The following is a 16,315-nucleotide window of genomic DNA, read 5'->3' on the forward strand; positions in this document are numbered from 1 at the left end:
GATTTTGATTAAAATCGATTGATGGACCTAGAGAGCTTAGAATGACATGGAACTAGGTCATATATGTTCGTCTCATCCTTTTGATTATATTTATGTTCTCAAATATCAATTCGATATATCATATTCAGAGAAATAAATTTTTTATCATAAAAAACTTTTTAAATATCTTTTTTTTAAAAAAATTTAATGTTATAGTGTATCAATCAATTAAAATTACTATTCATTGTCACATACCATTCCAAATCAATTGCTACATTGCAGCAATAGATTCAGAGGGCCAACAAAGAAATTGGATATATAATTTGATAATTTTAAAACTAAACTACATAATTTGAATATTTCAACAACTTTCCTACATCATTTAGTAATTTGTCATTTTTTTAAAGTCAAAAGAGCATCTTATCGTATATTTTGTATAAAGATATTCATTATTTTAATATTATGGTAGCAACTACGGATAGCTACTATAACATATACATGTTAAATTATGAAAAATTAATTATTTTACTTTAATCAAAATTACTATATAGTAATATTATATCAAAATATTTTTTTAAACCAATTTAATCAAAATTATTTAAACTTTATACGTATTAATTGATACAACGCTTAAAGATTAACTTTTATCTATCTAACTATCTATCTATCTATCTATCTATAGTTGCTAGGATAATACTAAAAGTAAAAAATATATTCGAGATAAATAATATAATAATTTGTCCACTGTTGTAGTTATAGAATATGATAGTAAAAGGTGGAATCCACCATCCCAACGACCCCACACTATTATAGTTATAGAATAGCTACTATACATAGTTGTTATAATAACACTGAAAGTAGCATCTATGGGTTGGTGAAGTTGGTACATGTATGGGTGTTTGATGTAATAAGTCTTTAAATCAATTCTTAGTGGATGCCAAAATACTTGGTGCATGACCTCCCTCATGCAAAGGACTACTATACTAGGACAAATATTGTTGGTGCAATCATGCCCTAAGGAAGAAATTTCAATGGTTGATAATTATTTAAGTTTAGGCTAATATATTGGATCTAATATGAGTTCAAGTTTGCAGAACCAAGAAAGTTGAGGACTGGATTTTTAGCAAGAGAAGCTCTTGTAGGTCGAAAGACCGAATGTAAGGCAAGAGAAGTCCAAGGAGATCAAGGGACCAAATCTTTAGCATAGGAAAAGCTCTTGTAGGTTAGAAGACTGGATGCAAGGCCAGGGAAGTCGAGAACCAGAATCATGGTAAGGCAATTGATAATCAGCGCAAGCAAGTGTGCTAATTGTTGGTCTAAGTGGGCTGGTAAGAAGGAGTTGAATTGTCTGTTAAAAAAAATAAACCTTTCCTGACTTTCAACTTAGATTAGTAGCAACAGTATAATTATAACAAGTAAACTAAACAACTAAAAAAATGAAAGAAGAGGCAAAGAAATTTACTTGGTTACAACTTACGTGGTTGTTAATATAAGACAAATGAAAATAATTAAAAGTCTCATTCAATGAAGGTAGAGAAGCCTCTTACGCTCGTTGAATACTCAGACAGTTACTAGGAAATGAATACAAGAGTTGATATCTATTTCCTATCTTTAGGGGTCTTTTTATAACCCTTGGAAAATTTTATTCGTGCTGGAAGGTACCTCCAACAAGCTGGAGGGCACTTCCAACAAGCTAGAAGGCTCTTCCAGCAAGGCAGGCGAGGATAAAACTTTATCGTCACTAATGACAAATTTTTGCCCAGTCTAAGGTGCCTTCAAGTGATTGAAGACACCTTCCATGAAGGCTTGAAGGTGCCTTCAATAGCTTGAAGGTGCCTTCCACCAGAAAGGCGCGAGGGCACCTCCAACAGCATCGGAGGCGCCTCCAGCAGCTCAATTTTGCTCTTCCGCTACTCTGTTTGCTTGGGTGATTTCGGCCAACCAGAATAGGGCTCACCTGAACTCATTTTCCAGCCTTCTCCTTGAGCAGACTTCTCCCCTGCTTCTCGTCCCTCAGACTGCAATGTGTGTCCTCATCTCCAGTGTACTCTTCCGTAGCACCTCGTCCCTGTTAGACCCCCAGGTTGTTTTAATGTGATCAAACAAGTTAAGTTAAGTCCTGTGATGTTTTAACCCTGTGTCTAAGTGTGCAGGAACTTAGGAGCACAGGAAGCCAAGCGGAAGATGTAGCTAGCGAGAAGGACGACACGGGAGAGAGAGCCAACAGGCTCGGTGCGTCTGAGGAACGAGGTGCTGCGAAAGAGTATACCAGCGGACGAGAAGGGAGCGTGCGGTGTTTCCGAGAGACGAGAAGTCGGAGCGGAAGATTGCTCGAGGAGAAAGAGACGCAGCCAGCGAGAAGGTTGGCACGGGAGAGAGCCGATGGGCTCAGTGCGTCCGAGGGACAAAGAGCTGTGGATGAGTACGCTGGCGAATGAGAAGGAAGCACGCGACGATTCTGAGGGACGAGAAGTCGGAGCAGAAGCCTGCTCGAGAAGGCCGAAATTGGGTTCAGGTGAACCTTATTTCGGTTGGTCGAAATCACTCAAGCGAGCGAAGCGGAATATCTAAATCGAGATGAACAGAACTAGAGCAGAGAGCCCGGACCGTAAAAAGTCAACAATGTTGACTTTAGTGGTCCGGGTGCTCGGACCCAATCCGGGCACCCGGAACCCGACTTTGACCAGATCACGTTTGACCGTGATCCGTTGCAAAGGGGATAAATTTTTATCCCCTTCCAGGCGCCTAAAACCCTCCAAGCACCCCGACCAAGGCTATAAATATAACCTTGGTCCAGAAACTTTTCAACACAACAAGCAATTAGCATTACAACACTTGTGCGCTCTTCTTTTAGTTTAGCTTCTCATTTTATATGCTTGAATGCTATAAGAGGCTTCTCCGCCTGAAGGACATCTTTATTGCGCTTCAACTTCCTTGGATTAACAACTTTCCTGGTTGTAACCAAGTAAATCCTGTGAGTCTCGTCTTTCTGTTTATTTAATTATTTATGCAAGTGTTTGTTTAAGTTATAAGTTCGAGAAGGGTATTTGTTTTTTTGTACAAGGCTATTCAACCCCCCTTCTAGCCAGCTACCAACGATCCCAACAAGTGGTATTAGAGCCAAGATGCCTCAGAAGGACTAACCGCCAATTGAAGCAATGAGATGGCCGGAGCTAACATCTATCCAGCAACGTTAGAGGGAGAGTTCCCGTTTTGGAACCGACGAATGGAAGTATTTCTTAAAATAAATTTCAGTATTTTACTAATAATGAAATATGGTTATGAAGCACCAAAGAATGCGAACGGAGAAGAAATTGAAAAACGCCTCTGGACCAAAAAGCAGCACGATGATTTCATGTCAAATGGTAAGATAGAATATCATCTCATAAGTGTACTACCGGTGGAGGATCTCGACAGAATCGGCAACTACCAAAGTGCAAAAGAACTCTGGGAAAAGTTCTTGAAGCTCCACGAAGAACCGATTGATGCCGAATTTGACTCCTTGATGGACACTGAGTCGTCGTCATAAGAATCCGAGATCGAAGAAATTGCCAAGACAACCCTTATAGTCGAATTCCTTCCCGAGGACATAGAAAGCTCATCCCAGATGACCATCGATGAAGGGGGAGAGTCTTTGGAAGAAAGCAGCTCAACAGGGGGAGCATCAGAAGGCGACAAGGTAAGTCAGGTACAGTCTCTACCACCTGACCAAATGTTTAAATTTGTAAAGTTATTAACTAAAGACTATTACATGCTAGAGAAAGAAAATAAAAAGATGAAATTAACTTTAGATAAATCTTGTCTATCAGAAGATCTTAAAAGATTAGAAAAAGAAAATGATAAATTAAAATTAGAAAATGATAATTTGAAAATACAAGTAGATATTTTGAAAAATCATGCATGTTCAAATAATCAACATATTAGAAACTTTTATGGATTAAATTGGTACCTTAGATACCATAAGGGACAAATTAGAAATATTTCAAAGAAATATGTCCTTAAGAAATTTCTAATTAATCTAGTTGGCTGGAACCTATATTGGGTTCGTAAGTCTTGTCTTACTTGAACCTTAATTTAGACTTAGCACTTTCAGCGAAAAAAATTAAACATTTAATTTCCTTATGAGACTTTGTCTAAAAGTGGTTGATGATCCAATAACCAAGAAGGTCTAGTGCCTCGTTATAGTCTGGAAGCCAAATATTGAAATAAAGTATTTAATTAACTAACTGATAAAGTATTAAATTGAAATTAGATAATGCTTTAAAGGATTACTCAATTTTTTTTAAAATTCTCAAAAATATTTTTGCTTGCAAATTTCTTTTAATTAGAAAATTTTCAAATTTTTTTTAAATAAATTATTCAAACAATTTTTGAAAATTTCTCAAATTTTTTCAAAGTTGTCTAACTTAGAATTTTTTCTGCTTAAATTTTACTTAGATTTTTTTTCAAAAATGATTGCAATTTTTTTTAGTGATATCAAAATAATTTTCGAAGTTTTTAAAATTATTACCCTTAGATTTTTTTTTGAACCTCATTTTTATGTGATCAAAGGGGGAGAAGGAAAATATTAAGTCTAGGGGGAGGTAGATCAAATTTTTGCACTTTCATGCAAAATTTATTCCTCTTGATTTATGTTGGTTTACCCTAACTTAACTTGGGCTGCTCACATCAAAAAGGAGGAGATTGTTGGAACCCTAAGTTATTTTAATGTGATCAAACAAGTTAAGTTAGGTCCTGTGGTGTTTTGACCCTGTGTCTAAATGTGCAGGAACTTAGGAGCACAAAAAGTTGAGCGGAAGACACAACTAGCGAGAAGGGCGACATGGGAGAGAGAGCCGACAGGCTAGGTGCGTCTGAGGGACGAGGTGCTGCGGAAGAGTATACTGGCAGACGAGAAGGGAGTGTGCAGTGTTTTCAAGGGATGAGAAGCCGGAGCGGAAGATTGCTCGAGGAGCAAGAGACACAGGCAGCGAGAAGGTCGGCACGGAAGAGAGCTGATGGGCTCGGTGCGTCCGAGGGATGAAGAGCTGCGGATGAGTACACTGATGGACGAGAAGGAAACACACGATGATTCCAAGGGACGAGAAGTCGGAGTGGAAGCTTTCTCGAGAAGGCCGAAATTGGGTTCGAGTGAGCCTTATTTCGGTTGGCCGAAATCACCCAAGTGAGCGGAACGAAAGATCTAGACCGAGGCGAACAGAACCGGAGCAGAGAGCGTGGACCTCATAAAGTCAACAATGTTGACTTTAGTGGTCTAGGTGCCCGGACTAGTCCGGGCGCCCGGAGCGATTCCAGGCGCTCGGAACTCGACTTTGACCAGATCATGTTTGACCGTGATCCGTTGCGAAGGGGATAAAGTTTTATCCCCTTCCAGGCGCTTGGAACCCTCCAGCTGCCCCGACCAAGTCTATAAATACAGCCTTGGTCCAGAAGCTTTTCAACACAACAAGCAATTAGCATTACAACACTTGTGCACTCTTCTTTTAGTTTAGCTTCTCATTTTCTGTGCTTGAATGCTGTAAGAGGCTTCTCCGCCTGAAGGAGATCTTTATTGCGCTTCAACTTCCTTGGATTAACAACCTCCCCGGTTGTAACCAAGTAAATCCTGTGAGCCTCGTCTTTCTGTTTATTTAATTATTTATGCAAGTGTTTATTTAAGTTATAAGTTCGAGAAGGGTATTTGTTTTTTTGTGCAAGGCTATTCAACCCCCCTTCTAGGCGGTCACCAACGGTTCCAACAGTCCCTCGGATGCACCGAGCCCATCAGCTCCCTTGTCGCGCCATCCTTCTCGCTAGCTGCGTCTTCCGCTTGACTTCTTGTGTTCCTAAGCTTCTGCACACTTAAACACAAGGATCAAATACACAGGACCTAACATAACTTGGTTGACCATATCAAAACTACCATGGGGTACTGACAATCTCCCCCTTTTTGATGAGCATCAACTCAAGTTAAAGTTAGAGTCTAAGAGAATAATAACAAGTTGCAAACAAATATTACAATATAGAGAATTAACCAAGTTAACAAAAATTGTAAAAATTTGAACAAAAATAGTAAAAATGTTCTTTCTCCCCCTTAACTTATACTTATCTCCCCCTTTGATCATATCAAAAATTATGAAACACTTTTCTATGAGTATCTTAAACAAAATTTATAACCATTAACCATCTTAACAGTTAGATAATTAAATATTAATTTTAATAATTAGCTTCTACGCTGTGGCGAGACACTAGGTCTTCTTGGATATTGGAACAACAACTACTTCTAGATAAATCCTTTTAAAGAAAATAAATATTTAATTTTCTTTCTGAGACTTATAAATTTTTCTTAACAAAATTGAATGATAGCACTTTAATCTAAGTATGATATTGGAACCTAGTATAGGTTCCTACCTATTGGATTTATTAAAAATTTAGAAGGTACGTAACTTTTGAGGATTTTTCTAATTTGTCCTTGGTGTTTTTTAATGTACTAGTTTAGCCTACCATACTTTCTAAATTTTGATTTTTGAAAGTTATTTAGTTTCAAATATGCATGTTCATTTTTCAAACTTTCGAGTTGTATTTTCAATTTATCATTTTCTAATTTTAAATTATCAAACAAATCTAAGGGGCATGCATTGGCTAATTATCTTTTCAAGGATATATTTTCTTTTTCTAATTTTACTAAATCCTTGGAATGACTTTTTAGGAGATAAGACATGTACCTGACTTACCTTGTATTCTGATGCTCCCCTTCATCACAGCTTTCCTCTGATGATCCTTCCCCTTCATCAATGCTCATCTATGAGTTGCTTTTATCTTCCTTTTGATGGTCTACTGTTAGGTCTAGTCCGACATAAGCTTCAACTTTAGATTCTGATGATGATGTTTCATCCCACGTCGCCTTCAGGGTTTTGAGCTTAGATTTTGTTGATCTTCTGCCCTTGTCATTCTCCTTTTTCTTTAGTTCTGGGCAATCGTCTTTAATGTGACCTTCTCCTTGACAGTTGTAACACCGAACCTTCCTTTTGCTCCGGGTTTATTTCTTTGCCTACGACTTATTAAATTTATTAGATTTAATAAATTTATAGAATTTTCTTACCATTAGGGTTGCTTCGTCTTCATTGATTGATACTTCAGAGTTTGGATCTTTTTTCTTGGCTTTCAAGGCAAGATTGTTGTTTGACTTTTTGATTTCTTTAGGATCTGCACATCGAGTTTCGTAAAGTTCAAAAGTGGAAAACAAATTTCCTAGTGTACTTATCTCGAAGTCCTTAGAGATGTAGTACGCATCTACTAAGGATGATCATTCTGGAGTTCTTAGGAAGGCGTTAAGCGCGTACTGGATTGAATCTCAGTTAGTTATCAATTCTCTGAGATTATTGAGCTGAGTGATGCGTTCTTTGATCCGTGCTTGGAGTTGTGCTACATTTTCTCCATGGTTCATCCACAGGCTTGTTAGCTGGGTTCGGAGGATGTCTCGCCTTGCTAACTTAGATTCTGAAGTACCTTCATGGAGTTACAGGAATTTCTCCCAAAGCTCTTTGGCAGATTCATAGCTATCGATTCGATTGACCTCCTGGGGCGAAAGGACGCTTAGCAGATGGAACTCTGCTTTACCATTCGCCACGAAGTCAGCTTGTTCTTTCTTCTTCTATAAACACTCTTCTTTTCCAGCACCATGTTGGTCCTTGGGGGCTACAAAACCACATTTTATAATTAACAGAATCTCAAAGTCTGTTTAAAAAAATACCTCCATCCGCTGTTTCCATTGCGCGAAGTCTCCCTCAAACTTCGGTGGATAAATGCTTGCACCGACCATCATTTCGTTGCTTCAGTGGCAGTTAGTCCTCTTTGAAGCGACATTTCTCTGATACCACTTGTTGGTCTAGGTGGGAGGCAAGAGGGGGTGAATTGCCTATTAAAAAAATGAATTTTTTCTGACTTTACAACTATAAAATTAAAGAAGATACAAAGAAATTTAGTTGATTACAATCTAGGCAGTTGTTAATCCAAGACAAATGAAAACCACTAAAAATCTCCTTTGATGAAGGTGAAGAAGTCTCTTACACTCTTTGAATGCTCAGATAGTTGCTAGGAAATGAATACAATAGTTGATATCTATTTCCTAGCTCCAGGAGTCTTTTTTATAGTCTTTGTAAAAATTTATCCAGGGCTGGAAAGTGCCTCCAGCGAGGCAGGCGAGGATAAAACTTTATCCTCGCCAATGACCAATTTTTGCCCAGTCTAAGGCGCCTTCAAGTGATTGAAGGGCCTTCCGTGAAAGCTTGAAGGCGCCTTCCACCAGAAAGGCGTGAAGGCACCTCTAGCAATGTTGGAGGTGCCTCCAGCAACTCCAGCAGCTCCATTTTGCTCTTCCGCTGCTCCATTTGCTTGGGTGATTTCGGCCAACCGAAATAGGGCTCATCCGAACCTATTTTCCAGCCTTCTCCTCAAGATGCCTTTCTCCCCATCTTCTCGTCCCTTGGACCATCGTGTGCGTCCTTCTCATCCACTAGTGTAGTCTTCCGTAGCACCTCGTCCCTCGGATGCACTGAGCCTGTCGGCTACCTTCCCGTACCATCCTTCTTACTAGCTACATCTTCAGCTCAACTTCTTGTGTTCCTAAGATCTTGCACACTTAGACACAAGGATCAAATACACAGGATCTAATTTAACTTGGTTGACCACATCAAAACTATCATGGGGTACTAACACTAATTAATTAATAAAAATGCCTAATCGATTAAGAATGTGTTAAGCGATTGAGCCAATTGCTTAACAAATCTTCTGTTTTCTAATCGATTGGTGTAATCAATTAAGATGCTATAAACAATTGGATCAATTGCACATGGTGTCTTTTGCTTTGAACAGAATGTTTCTGTTCGAAGCTTAAGCGATTAGCTTAGTTGCTTATGGGGCATTCTGATCGAAATAGAATAATCCCTAATCGACTGAGCTAATCGATTATCCTAAATCTTAATCGATTAGGGTAGGCGATTTGGAGGAGTCGCATAAATGAAACATGCACCAAATCGACTACTCTAATTGATTAACGATGGTTAATCGATTAAGGTCATTTCTTAATCAATTAAGACTCACACAATGACAGGAAAAATGACACTTTCTTGAAAGGTTTAAGAAGGCTCAAAGATCCTGTTTTGAGCACTATTCCATTGCGCCCTAGAGTTCTCAATTCTCCATTGCTCACAACACTTAAGCTCAAGCTCAAGTTTAAGCATTCAAGCTCTGCCTAGTACTACAATCTCAAGCCACTCAAAGAAGAAGAAGGTGTACTCAAAACCCTAATCTCTTGTCTTCTTCTTCCATGTGAGGTATTCTTGTTGAGAGAGGGTTGTGGATTATTGTGTAAGGTTTCTTCACTTTTGGTATTGATATGAGAAGAAGAAATTTCATAGTGAAAGTATGACCGTATTATGGATCCTTAGATTAGTCACCTCAAGGAGGTGGATACCAAATAAATATAAGGTCTAGTATAGCCTTCAAGTTTCTACTGCGCAGAATTAAGTCAACCAAGGAATTGAAGTGAGTCATTCCTCCTCCCCCCCTAGCTCAACCAGTCCTAATAAGTAATATCAAAGCTTGGTGGATTTTGAGGAATCATCTCCAAGGAAGTATAAGCTTAAAGCTACAAGATGTCATTGAAAGAGGGACACAACACTTCACAACCACCATTCTATGAAGGCAACAACTTTACTTACTAGAAGAGTCGCATGGAGCACTATCTCATTATCGAAATTGAGATGTGGTTCTCAATCATGAAGGGATTCACAACAACAACCAAGGATGGAAAGTGCTTGAATCATCAATAGTGGAATATTGAACAAAAGATGAAGGCTCAAGCAAATGTTAACATCATGACTCTTCATGTGGGTTGAGCTCGGAGCAAGTCAACAAGGTTGGACCCTTTAAGAGTGCTAAGGATTTGTGGGATAAACTCATTGAGCTAAATGAAGGCACCAAAAATTCAAGAATTGCAAAGAGAGATCTCCTAATAAATCAACTTCAGAACGAAGTGTCTGAAATTGAAGAAGCAAGAAAAGATTAAGAAGAAAAAGAAGGCCTTGAAAGCCACATAGGATGAATCATCTTCAAGCTCATCGGAAGAAGATGAAAGAAAGAGCTCAAGACATATAACACTCATGGCCTTAAGCCATGTGGAAGATAGCGAAGGGGAAGATAGTCATGGGGAGAATGCGTAATCTTCAAGTGAGTCATCATCCAATGATGACAAGGTAATTTCTCCCAAGCTTCATAAGATGTATGCTACCATTGCATGTTCAACTAATGCTCTAGCAAAATCAAAAGATAAGGTTAGAAAGTTACAAAATGAATTGAAATCATTTAAGAATGAAATTGTGTCATGTGAAATTTACATGCGTTATGAAAATGACATGATTGAATTTGATGACCTTAAGAATGAGAATGTATCTTTGAAATTATAAGTTGATGATCTTAGAAGTGCTTTAGAAAAGTTTACTTCAAGATCTAAATATTTGGACATGATTTTAGGAGCTCAAAGGAGTGTTTACAACAAAGTAGGTTTAGGGTTTAAATCACAACATAAATAAATTAAATTCATGTCTATAGTTAATAGAAACCATGCTTCAAGGGTTAAGATTGTGCAATCTTGGATACTTAAGCAATTTGTTGTTGATTCTACCGGACCTAAAATTTGGATTCCAAAATATTTGGTTTATCATGTTTGAATAGGCATACGCCGAGGGGGAGCATCCAACAACATGGTTTATAGATAGTGGATGCTCTAGGTGCATGATGTGAGATTCATCAAAATTCTCATCATTTAGACACAAAAGTAAAAGTATCGTTTCTTTTGGTAATAGTGGTGAATTAAAAGTCATAGAATTGGAGATTTTAGAATTTTTGAAAAATTTGTGATAAAAAATATTTTATTAGTGAAAGGCATGACTTTGAATCTTCTAAGTGTTAGTCAACTATATGATTCAGATTATAGAGTTAAGTTTAACTCATCTTAATGCATATCAAGCATAGTGAACTAAACACCATTATGCTCGTAGGCCATAGAAAATAAACTATTTATCAAGTTAAATTAGTTGATGCTACTAATGTGTTTGCTAAGTGTCTCATGTCTAAAGAAGAGGAGACTTGGCTTTGGCACTGGAGACTTGCTCACATCAACATGAGGAATATCAAAAGACTTTTAAAGAAAGAATTGGTGCAATGATTGCCAATGTTGAAGTTTCAAAAGAACAAAATGTGTGATGCATGTTAAATGGGTAAGCAAACCAAAGCTACCCATAAAGGTCAAAAAGTTGTAAGTTCTTCAAATGCATGGTAGCTCATTCACATGGATTTGTTTGATAGTAGTAGATATGTTTCTCTAAATGGTAGTGGGTATTGCTTTATGATTGTAGATGATTACATTAGATATATATGGATATTTTTCTTGAAACATAAGAATCAAACTTTAGATACCTTAATTGCATTTTGTAAAAGGGTAGAAAATGAAAAGAATTACAAGATAAACAAAATACGAAATGATCATGGAGGTGAATTTGAAAACGATAGATTCACAAGTTTCTACATGGAAAAAGGTTATAAACATGAATTTTCCATCCTTAGGGCTCCTCAATAAAATAGAGTTGTTGAGAGGAAAAAAGGGTTTTGCAAGAGGCCGCTAGGAGCATGTTAAATGAATATTCACTTCATAGCTACCTATGAGCCGAAGCAATTAATACAACTTGTTATGTACAAAATCGAACATTAATACATAGAGGAAAAATACCTCATGAGTTATGGTTTAATAAACCACCTACAATTAAACATCTTAGAGTGTTTGGATGTAAGGTTTACATTCTAAACGCCAAATATCAATTAGGAAAATTCTTCGCTAAGGCAGATGAGAGCATTCTTATAGGTTATTCAAGTCATAGCAAAGCGTATCGAATTTATAATAAAAGATCTAAATTAGTTAAAAAATCATTAAATGTTGTGTTTGAAGAAAATGCTCCCTCAAACCCTACTAGAACAAACGATGAAGAATTACAATTTGAGTTAGAGAAATTAACATTAACCAAAGGAAACGATCAAGGGGGAGAAAACCAAGAGAGTGATGGTAAGAAAATCAAAACTTTACCACTTGAACCCAAAATTACAATAAATCAAGAATCAAGATCTACTAGAATTCATGTAAATCATCCCTTAGATCAAGTAGTAGGAGCTAGCACTCAAGGAGTGAGAACTCGATCTTACTTTAGAAATAAAGGAAGTCAAGTAGCCCTAATCTCTCAAATTGAACCAAAAATCATTGATGATACCTTACTTCATCCGGATTAGATTTTATCAATACAAGATGAATTATCTCAATTTGAGAGAAGTCAACTTTGGGACTTAGTGCCTAGGTCTAAAGAAAAATCAATTATTGATACAAAGTGAGTTTTTAGGAATAAACTCGATTATAAGGGAGTGGTTGTAAGAAACAAAGCTAGATTAGTTGCTAGAGGCTTTAATCAAGTAGAATGGTTAGATTATGATGAAACTTATACACCCGTAGATAGATTGGAGTCGATTAGGATGATGTTGGCTTTTACCGCTCATAAGGGATTTAAATTGTACCAAATGGATGTAAAATCAGTATTTTTAAATGGTGTCATAAAGGAAGAAGTATATGTTGAGCAACCACCTGGGTTTAAAAATTTGGAGTGTCCAAACTGTTGGTCCGGTGGGTCAGCTGGAGAGGGTTGAGTTGCCTGAAATAATAAAATGTCTTTCTCGATCTTCCAACTTAGGTTAGCAGCAATAACAAATAAATAAAATCAGTAAAAGGCACCAGAATTTACTTGGTTACAACCTAATTGGTTGTTAATCCAAGCCAAATGGAAGCTCTTAAAAAATCTCATTCACTGAAAGTGGAGAAGGCTTTTACACTCGTTAATAGCTCAGACTATTGTTAGGAATTCAATACAGAAGTTGTTGTGTCTTTCCTAGGTCCAGGGGTCTTTTTATAGCCCCTGGAAAACTTATCCTCAGGCTGAAGGTGCCTTCTATAGAGCTGGAAGGCGCTTCTAGCGAGGTAAAGGATAAAACTTTATCCTTTCCGCTAATGACCAGATTGCCTAGTCGAAGGTACCTTCCATAGCCATGGAAGGCACCTTCCATGGTTGGTTGAAGGCGCCTTTCATCCATTGAAGGAGCCTTCTGCCTGAAGGTCGCGGAGGCGCCTTCAACTCTTGTTGAAGGCGCCTCTAGCAGCTCCATAACTCCACTTGAGCTCTTTCATTGCTTCGATCACCTAGGTGATTTCGACCAATGGAATAGGGTTCATCCGAACCCAATTTCTGACCTTCTCCTCGAGTAGGCTTCCACTTTAGTTTCTTGTCCCTCGAACATCAAGCACATCCTTCTCATCCACTGGCGTACTCTTCCGCAGCATCTCGTTCCTCGGACGCACTGAGCCCGTCGACTCTCTCCCGTGTCGTCCTTCTCGCTAGCCGCATCTTCCGCTCGATTTTCTGTGCTCCTAAGCTCCTGCACACTTAGACACAGGAATCAAAACATAACAGGACCTAACCTAACTTGGTTAATCACACCAAAAAGAACCTTGGGGGTTCCAACAATCTCCTCATTTTTTGATGTGAGCAACTCAAGTTAAATTAGGGTAAACAAATATAAAGTTAAAGCAATAAGAATACAATAAAGTGCAAAACAATTTAAAATTTGAATAATGCAATAAAGTGCAAAAAGATTAAAGATTTAAATTTGTACTACCTCCCCCTAGACTTAGTCTCCCTTCTCCCCCTTTGATCACATAAAAAAATGGGATATAAAAAAAATCTAAGGGTAATTAGAAAAACTTACAAGTGTTCTGAATTTTTTTTTAAAATTATTTTGATATCACTTAGAAAAATTGCAACAATTTTTGAAACTTTAAGTTTTAAAAAAAATTCTAAGTTATAAAATTGACAAAAATTGAAAGCATTATTTTAACTAACTATTTCATGCTTATCAGTTTGTCAATTAAATATTCAATTCAGTAATTGGCTTCCAGACTGTGGCGTAGCACTAGGCCTTCTTGGTTATTGGATCATCAACCACGTGGTTCCTCTTAAGGAATTTAAATATTTAATGTACTTTTTGAAAGCCCTAAGTCTAACTAACATTTAATTTAGACAAGTTTTTGGAACCCAATATAGGTTCCTTCCAACTGGGTTAATTAGAAATTTTGGAGGTACATAACTTTTGTATATTTTTTCTGATTTAACCCCTGTGAAATCTAAGATACCAGTTCAAATTTTTGTATTTCCTAATATTTTTATTATATGAGCATGCACGATTTTTCAGATATTTTATCTTTGTTTTCAATTTGTCATTTTTTATTTTCAAATTATCATATAAATCTAGTGGGCATGCTTTGGACAATTGTATTTTCAAATCTAAGTTTTCTTTTTCTAACTTGTAACAATTTTTTGATAAGAACTTAACAAATTTAAATAGCTTATTAGGTGGAAGAGATTGTACCTGACTTACCTTATCGATCTCGTTATCCCTAGCTCCCCCTGAACTGCTGCTTTCTTCTGATGTAGCTCCCCCTTCATCGATGCTCTCGATGCTCATTTCGGAAGAGCTTGCTTCGTGTTCGTCTTCTTGATGGCTTGCCATCAATACAAGTCCGAAAAAGGCTTCGACCTCCGATTCGGATGACGTTTCGTCCCACGTCGCCTTTAGGGTCATGTATTTGTTCTTTTGAACGAGCTTCTTGCTCTTGCCTTTGTCCTTCTCGTTGATCTTTAACTTAGGGCAGTTATCTTTAACGTGCCCTTCTTCATCGTAGTAGTAACATCTGATTGTCCTTTTCTTTCTACCCTATAGATGGTTAGATTTTCGAGTTTTAAATAATTTCTTAAATTGTCTTACAATTATTACTGTTTCATTATCGTCGAGAGAGGATTCTGACGTTTGTTCATCCATTTTTGCCTTAAAGGCAATATTGTGTTTCGACTCCTTCAGATCTGCACATCTTGTTTCGTGGACTTCAAAGGTAAAAAATAACTCTTCTAATATAGTTGAATCTAAATCCTTATATATGTAATAGACATCTACTAATGATGCCCATTTAGTACTTCTAAGGAATGCATTAAGTGCATACCTTAGCGAATCTCAGTTACTTACCTTTTCTTCGAGATTCATGAGTTTAGTGATGAGCTCCTTGATCCTTGAATGAAGGCGTGCAACTGTTTCACCTTGTTCCAGTTTGATGTTGCTAATCTAGTTTTTGAGCAGATCTTGTCTTGCGAGTTTCACCTCCGAAGTTCCTTCGTGTAGTTCTAGGAACTTGTCCCAGAGCTCCTTCGCAGACTCATAGGCTCCAATCCGATTGACTTCTTGTGGCAGTAGAATGCTTAGCAGATGGAACTTAGCTTTGTCATTTGTCATAAAATCAGCTTGCTTCTTTTTGGTCCAGTGGTATTTATCTTTACCCTCTGGTGCTACAAAACCAAACTCCATTATTAAAAATAAATCGAAATCAGTCTTAAAAAATACCTCCATATTCTTTTTCCAGTTAGCGAAGTCCCCCTCGAACTTTGGTGGGTGAATACTTGAATCGACCATCTCATGTGCTTCGTTCAGCGGTTAGTCCTTCTGAAGTTGTTAGGCTCTGATACCACTTGTTGATCTGGTGGGCCGGCTGGAGAGGGATGAGTTGCCTGAAACAATAAAATGCCTTTCTCGATCTTCCAACTTAGGTTAGCAGCAATAGAAAATAAAATAATAAAAAAATAATAACTTAAATAAAATCAGTAAAAGGCACCAGAATTTACTTGGTTATAACCTAATTGGTTGTTAATCCTAGCCAAATGGAAGCTCTTAAAAAATCTCCTTTACTAAAAGTGGAGAAGCCTTTTACACTCGTTAATAGCTCAGACTATTGCTAGAAAATCAATACAGAAGTTGTTGTGTCTTTCCTAGGTCCAGGGGTCTTTTTATAGCCCTTGGAAAAACTTATCCTCAGGCTGAAGGCGCTTCTATAGGGCTGGAAGGCGCCTCTAGTGAGGCAAAGGTTAAAACTTTATCCTTTCCGCCAACGACCAGATTGCTTGGTCGAAGGCGCCTTCCATAACCATAGAAGGTACCTTCCATGGCTAGTTGAAGGTGCCTTCATCCATTGAAGGCGCCTTTTGCCTGAAGGTCACGGAGGCGCCTTCAACTCTTGTTGAAGGTGCCTTTAGCAGCTCCATAACTTCACTTGAGCTCTTCCACTGCTCCGATCACCTGGGTAATTTCGGCCAACGGAATAGGGCTCACCCGAACCCAATTTTTGACCTTCTCCTCGAGCAGGCTTCCGCTTTGGCTTCTC

The sequence above is a fragment of the Zingiber officinale genome, chromosome 2A (genome assembly GCF_018446385.1).
Source record: "Zingiber officinale cultivar Zhangliang chromosome 2A, Zo_v1.1, whole genome shotgun sequence".
Lineage (NCBI taxonomy): Eukaryota > Viridiplantae > Streptophyta > Magnoliopsida > Zingiberales > Zingiberaceae > Zingiber > Zingiber officinale.